The 6528-nt window shown below is 49.0% G+C and overlaps 1 protein-coding gene across 1 annotated transcript in view; it reads right to left on the reverse strand.

Moving 5' to 3' along the window:
- LOC142565866 (uncharacterized) overlaps nucleotides 1-4937 on the reverse strand; it is a 96295-nt gene extending 91358 nt beyond the window's left edge. The window contains exon 1 of the mRNA XM_075676425.1: nucleotides 4785-4937. The gene's annotated coding sequence lies outside the window, so the exon portion shown is untranslated. The remainder of the gene's footprint in view (nucleotides 1-4784) is intronic.
- Between the last annotated feature and the right edge of the window lie 1591 nt (nucleotides 4938-6528).

Genomic DNA, 6528 nt, shown 5'->3' on the forward strand with positions numbered 1-6528 from the left:
CACTTAACAAACAAGTCGGGCAGTGCCGAACCCTCCGTCTCTTCCACCGCCAGCCTCCGCTCGTGCTGGAAGACCGCACTGCTCAGCTCGAACCTAACAGCACGACTCTGGGCCGTCTAGCGAGCCGAGGAAGCCGTTTGGAGACAAGGTCTCGGAACCGCGTCCGCGGCGGGTGCCCTGACCCACTAAAAGGACGCCGGACTCAAATCTTAATGATTTGAAAATAAAGTTGACGCTCTGCTTGATACGTGTCGTACTTTTCTGTGCGTATACATGTCATCACCATTCATCCTTCAACAGGCATCATGCATTACTTCGTCCTTGTGACATCGCTGCGTATAGATTTAACACTCTGCATCTACCTGATTTGTAATTTACGAGTACTTCGGCATAGCTTGCGAACGATTCAGTGCATAAGCAAAAATTGCAATACAATAAGATTGCGTCATGTGTAGTGGATTAGCATAAATGTTGCATGAGACTACACGTTGCATAATATGACAGCAAAACAACACTGTACGCATCGCCCTTATGCATTTACTTAACTGCTTCGCTAAAGCTTCACTTGACACAGATTACAACATGGGCGTTGGATCTACATATTTCTTACTTCGCAATGGGAAAGGCTTGAGAATCGTTCAGTCAAACAAGCTGTGGAGAAGAAATGGAACGTCGCAAGCGCAGATGATCGGCCGATTTGTCCCGTGCTCGTGTTTGCGTAAATCCAAAGGAAAAATAACGAAGACCAGGATATGAGCGGTATCGCCAAGTGTTGCTCCAGAACAGGCTAGACAGAGTCGCGGGAGGAACGCATGCAGTACACGGCGGGCAATACTTCCTCGCTTTCTGCTCCTGCCGCACATGGCGCCCAGCTGGAGCTTTCACTCAGACACGCATTGAGGCGTTATTTCCCGTTGTGTTTCCTGCTTCGCGTTATGGTTCCGAATAATGTATTTTAAAAAAGCATTTACCTCTGTTGAAGTCGTAAAAGAATAGCTCAACGAGTTTTGACTGGAAAACGAGGTATACTTTCGTTGGCACACACACACACACACACACACACACACACACACACACACACACACACACACACACACACACACACACACACACACACACACACACACACACACACACACATCCTACAACAGTATATGCCTAATAATGCTCTCACGCGAGAGGAAGCTGCAGTATGGTGAAAACTCCAAACACATATCCACATTTGAGTGTGGATATGTGTTTGAGTGTGGATATATACACCCTGCGCTGTATTTGTATAAATGTCCACACTTTGGCGAATGCGCAAAGCTCCACCAAAGGTATGGGCATGCGCAAGCAGACATCCCACCACTCGGCAATGGGAGGCAGGGCTGCCAGCTCCGACTGAACGGACCAGCTCGAAGCGAGCGAGAAGGCCGCTGGGCTCCTTGAGTGAGGGGACCGTCCATTACAGAGCGGAGGAGCTACCCACTCTCGCTTCGCTAGCGTGCATGCTGCTCTGGATAAAGTTTACTCTCTCCCCCCTGTTGTTGCGTCCTCGAGAGCACATCTTAGGGCCAACAGTGGCTGTACGACCGCATATGTACATGAATCCTGAAGTACAGCTTCCTAGGCCTCAAGTTACCCTACTCCGTGATGACACGATAGAACACTTGTAACTGCTACGGATAAATAATGAGGAGGCCAGGGGATGAAACGAAACCAGCATGGATGGCTCGAAAGCGTGCTGGTCCCCGTAATTGCTAAGTAAGCGGATTGGCTCGGCAATTGCGTTACGAAACGGTTGCGTTCCATAGGAGTGCCTGTTGTCCATGAACTCGTCCGCACGCCTCCTGTTGTAGTTAGCGCAAGAACCTGAGCGAGGACAGTGAAACTGCATCAAGCACTGATATTGCGTGAATCGCGATGCGACAGTTGTAGCAAATCGAAAGGCGCAGGTTCTGTTATATTAACTTAGGTGTTATGACGTCATTAGGACATGTCATATGCTTGGTGTTAGAGCCCTGTGGTGGACAGTGTCAAATGGACGACTCAAGGAGCACGTGGTGTAGTGCACAATGAAGAAAGAAGGGGAAAGAAAGACCACGCTTTGAAGCGAAAGTTGGAGGACCGCGCTAAGTTGACGGAACGCAAGACGAAGAAAGGAAGTGTTCTGTCAATTTAGCGCTGTCCCCCTTGCACGCTTTGAAGAGTATGTAGGTTTCAAGTGATTTATCATTATTGAAACGTTTTCTATATTGACTGTTTAGGCACATTTTCGAAATGTGTTTTATTCCCGGAACGTTTTTCGTATTAACACGTGTTATAATCCTTAACCATTGTACAATTTATTGTTCGTGGAAAAGCCGGCAACACAAGAGCTGCCAACATTTCCAATTTCATCCAGATAAATCCCTCACTTTCTTTACTGGTGAAATCTGATATTATAGGAGCTATGTTCTTTTAAGTCAGCGACTTAACAAATCTGGTTCTTACTTGTGAATGTAGTTGTTAATTTGTAATTTTTACTTCCGACGTTGACAAATATTCTGCTGTTGAATTCATACTGGAAAGGTTCTAATAATGATGGACCATGCATCGGTGAGTTGGTATATTTATCAAAGTATTAGCCAAAACTGTGTTATCGAAATTAGTCAGTAAAATTACTCTGAATCACGTCGCACTGGCAGCTTGATCGCAGGACATGTTTCGCGATAATAAGCACGCGATCGTCGTGTGCAAAATCCAGACCAATTATATGTCAACAAAGGGTCACGACTGGGCAGCATGTGCGAATGGTTCCAGTGCAACCAGTCGCATTGCTCGTAAGAAGGTGAGACTTCCACAGAATTTAGGGACTTGTTCGAGCACTGGCTCGGAAAAGTAAAGTGTACTCAGATGAACACAACTCCAGGCTACTTGCATGCTGAAGTGAAGCTTTTGAACAGTGCGACGTGTGCGTTAAAGATCTCTCGTAACGACAAGTAGTACTCAAGAAAATTTGCACTGTTACGGAACGGCTGCGGGATAGGAAAGAACGTTAAGACGTTGACGACGATTTCATTGAGTTCAATGACAAGACTAACAGATGCACTGAGAGAGAGACACAAACTTTAATGACATACTGGGTTTGGCTATTGAATGTTCGTATACTTCGTACGTGCTTTCAAATATTCATGCGATAGAAAGGTGCGCTGAAAGTACATCTATCCCCAGCCTTCTTGTGAACATATTGCAGTGACTTCCTTATTTTCTCACTAGCTGTTCTTCTTGTCCATAAAGCATAGCGCGAAGCTTATATATAGAAAGGTATCATCTTTGTGACTACCTATTAATTTAAACTGTGAAAACGTCCAGCCTCCAAAGGCTCTTGAAACTTGTGCGTGACATAGGCGGCGGCAGCATGATCCGCCTGCTGCATCGAGACTTCTGGATGAAGCCAATGCTGCAATGCCAGTTCCTCGCTAAACCCGCATGAACCCAGCACATCGACGACAATTCATTTATTCGTCGAAACAGACAACGTGCCTCGAAAAGAGGCTTCTTAACGGAGTAACTATTAGCTATGCAGGCAATTAATGCGCAACATTTTAGCTTAAGAAAGTAAATTGATGCGGATACAAGTTTTGAGTCCGTAAAAACAGGAAACATCACCCCTTATTTGGAGCTCTTGACGAGGTAAAATACTATTTACGCTGTACCAAACTATCCGGTACCCTTTTGAATTCGAGGCTACTGCGTAAGCTACTGCCTGCTGTTTGTTTTCGATATTTCTTGAACAATATGGCCCTTTCCATCGGACTGACTAAAGCTCATTGAGGTCCGAGCAGCAAGAGCAGAATTGCTGTCACGCGCTTTCAGTGAAATGAAGTGGCGTACGAAACCCCATGCGACCAGCTATTGAGTTACGCCTATAAATTGAGCAGCGCACTGTAGACGACATTCTGGCGGCCTGGTTTTCCCCCTTCTTTAGAGTCTGCTCCCCCCTTCTTCTCCAGAACGGGATCAGTATCGACCCAAGCTGCATAAACACTGCGCGACAACGCGCACACAAAGATGTGGACGCGCGCACGCACGCACAGACGCTGGAGGCTCCCGTGCAAATGACGTTGTCCGGCGGCGGGTCATTGCGTTTACTGGGTGGGCAGACCTTGGCAAATATCACGAAAAACAATCTAGAGGAGGCGTCGCCTTGGCTGTTGCGCCGCCTCTTGACTACGGCGCTGTGTTTGCATTTTTACAACTATAGTGCGCTGGTCGTTCGTTCATTTACCTTTGTAGGCGTACTTTGCGGAGTCTGCGTGTCAGCACGAGAGGCTAATTGTTGAGCGCGCAGAGGGCATTCTCCGCACGAGCAACATTACGTACGCGAGTGTGCTTCTCGCTGCTTTAGGCTTTAGTTTTCAGGGCACGGACTTTTGACCCCCTGACTGATCGCTTCTAGTATGACAATTTCGAGGGAAGGAGTAATGCCACGCCGACTCGCCTGCAGAGCCGTCAGACTCGGTGCGGGGTTTTGCAAGGCGAGAGAAGGCATCGCTGCGTTCGCTGCGTGCATGACGGCCACCGTGCGAGCGCCCCCGAAAGGAAAGCAGCCAGGCAGGAGAGCACAGACGCATCAAGGCCTCCGAAGCGGGCGACGGTCGTGGCTCGGACCGTCACCCCTCTCTTGCACGGCGCGTCGCCCCTCGTGCCTGGCCTTTAGCATTTTTGCACGCAACACTCGAGCACCGGCTATCGCTTGCCACGCGTGCGGCTCGCTCCCTCGTCTTGCACGCGCTGCAGTGCGACGGGGTTTCGCTCACCGTGGCTGCGTGGTGTCGACGCCTGCGGCGAGTCGGGCCTGCTGCGGAGCTGCGCCGCTTGCGGGCGCCCCGAATCGCTTTGCAAGCGCTGCTCGGGTTCCGACGCGGCGACTCGCTGCTGCTGCGAGGTGAGGCCTAACCAACAGGCGGACATGGCGGTGTGGCCAGCCGGGCACCTCGACGCGAGCGACGCCCTGGCGGCCGAGGCGGCGGCGGCGCCCGGCAGCAGCGCCTACAAAGGAATATCGAATTTTCCCTCTCGCGAGTCGGGGAAGAGTCGACCGGGACGCGCGGGCCCTTTCTCCCCTGCGGAGAGGAGTACGAAGGTCGTAATCCGCTCCGAGGCGGAGAGAGTGCGGCCAGCGATCGTGATCGGGACTTCCACCCTTTCCCTTCCCGTCGTACCTGTTGACGGGGCGCGCGGCAGTTGCGTGATCGGGCGCTTGCCACACGCACGCATTGTGGACACAGCCGACCAGAGTTCATTTGCGGGGCTGGAGCGAGCGATTAACTCAGACTGCACCATTCGCAAATCTCCGCTTGATGGGACGAGAGCAGCAGCATCCGCATTTCGTCTAAAGACGTTCTCCGTTTAGGAGATGTTGGCATTTTGGCCTTTACATATCGGAACACGCGTTCGGGATACAAATATTGTGTTACGTGTTGGTGTTCGATCAAGGCATCAAAGAGCTTAAAAGACGGGGCGTTGTTGTTCGGGGACCGCAGTTTTTGGACATATTATGAGTTTCATCTACCTGCCCGCTGCAAGCCTTGAAGATGTGCACCTTAGTTATAGCGGTAGGGCAGTTCTTTTATTGTGTAGACATAATGATTGATTGTCTCGACAATTGACAGAATTTATTTTTTTAAATTTAAGATGCTTCTGCAATGCCTCTCCGTGTACGGTCAGTGACATTACAGTGTAGTGAGCTGAACTGCTCACAAGCGAACTGAACTGTACTTTGTTGTCTGTGCTTTTTGCCTTTATTTTAACTTCTTTCGCTGACACTTTCCACAGCAGAGTCGTCCACTCTAGATTTGACTTGGCGCTTGTGCACTTGATAATGCTGGCACTTGATAATGTGCACTTGATAATGATACGTGTGTCTGTCGAGGGAAATTTTAGTTGTGAGAAAGGCCCTCGTGGTGTCTGTTTCATGCGCGGCAGTGTGTGTGGCGCTAACGTTAGCGTATAATGTACTTTTACCTACTCGCCCAAATGTCAACATTACTACACTATTGTGGCTCTGAGCGCGACGTTGCAGTTCCAGCTACTGGTCACGACCGCTGTATTATGATGGGGTCAGGAGGATTCGCGTATATACGGGTACTTGGGCACTCGGCAAAAAAATCTGTTTGTAAAAACAGCTTTTCATCCCGGCGTCCCTTCTACCTTTCCATTCCAGATGTTGCTCTCAGACGTGAATCCCCCCTCCTTTTTTTATTAATATGTAATTGAAGGATAGATCGGCGCGTTTAATGGCGCCGGCTATTCCTTTTCGCAGGAGAAGCAAAACTTAAAGCGCGAGAACATTGAGACAGTCAAATATCAGAAACAGTTGCGCAGTTTCACACAAGAGTTAAGGAAGACACACAAGATAGTAAAAGAACACACAGAGACACACAGTTCCTTAAAAGCAAGACATTTCGAAAAAAACGCATTTAAGCTGACATTTTCCCAGATGAGGCGGTTCACGAATCTACACATACCTACATAAAGAGACTAACGCAACACTTATCAAAA

Source organism: Dermacentor variabilis, unplaced genomic scaffold, assembly GCF_050947875.1.
Source record: "Dermacentor variabilis isolate Ectoservices unplaced genomic scaffold, ASM5094787v1 scaffold_12, whole genome shotgun sequence".
Taxonomy (NCBI): Eukaryota; Metazoa; Arthropoda; class Arachnida; order Ixodida; family Ixodidae; genus Dermacentor; species Dermacentor variabilis.